Raw genomic sequence first — 1,154 nt, forward strand, 5'->3', positions numbered from 1 at the left:
CGGGATGGCCCGCCTCAGGCGCCCGCTCTACTACAGGATTTTGCCAATTTAGTGATGGCTGGATACCAAGATGCCACTATTTGGTGGATTCTTGTCTTTTATGTTTTTAAAGATTTATCTTATTATGATGCATCTTTTTGAAATATATACTTTCACTGATTTCAGAGAGGAAGGGAGAGGGAAAGAGAGAGAAACATCCATGGTGAGAGAGAATCATGGATCGGCTGCCTCCTGCACGCCCCCCACTGGGGATCCAGCACGCAACCCGGGCATGTGCCCTTGAGCGAGAATCGAACCTGGGACCCTTCAGTCCGCGGGCCGGCGCTCTGTCCACTGAGCCAAACCGGCTAGGGCGTGGTGAGCTATTTTAAATTGGGGTTCTTGCCCTGGCCAGTGTGGCTCAGTTGGTTGGGCGTTGTCCTGAGCCCCTAAAGCAGTGGTTATCAACCTCTGGCCCTTTAAATACAGTTCCTCATGTTGTGACCCAACCATAAAATTATTTTCGTTGCTACTTCATAACTGTAATGTTGCTACTGTGATGAATCGTCATGTAAATATCTGATATGCAGGATGGTCTTAGGCGACCCCTGTGAAAAGGTCGTTCGACCGCCAAAGGGGTCGCGACCCACAGGTTGAGAACCGCTGCAAAGGTTGCCAGTTCAATTCCCGGTCAGCCGGGTTGCAGGCTCGGTCGGTCCCCGGCAGGGGGCGTGCAGGAGACAGCCCATTCATGTTTCCCTCTCACATCGATGTTACTCTCTAAAAATCAGTTTTAAAATACTTAAAAAAACAAATAAATTGCTGTTCTTTAATGGGAAGGGGGAGTGTAGATAAAAGATAGAGCGATGTTGGCAAGGTATTATGCATGCTTCCACCTAATACAAGTATGTGCATCGCACCCCTGAGACCATTACCCGAACGCAGATCATAAAGACGCAAGTTCAAGTTCGCGCGACGGGCGGGCATCAAATTCGGCTCCAGGTGCCCCCGGGAGAAAGAGAAGCGGCTCGGGGAGGGGAAAATGGTGATTTTCCACCCTGGCATTTCCTGGGGCATTCCCAAGATTTAGCGCAAGGCACACACAAATCGCCACCACCCTCACGGCCATTTCACAAAAGCCGGGCACCCCCAGGTCCCCCCCCCCCCCTTCCCCC

Source organism: Myotis brandtii, unplaced genomic scaffold, assembly GCF_000412655.1.
Source record: "Myotis brandtii unplaced genomic scaffold, ASM41265v1 scaffold329, whole genome shotgun sequence".
Lineage (NCBI taxonomy): Eukaryota > Metazoa > Chordata > Mammalia > Chiroptera > Vespertilionidae > Myotis > Myotis brandtii.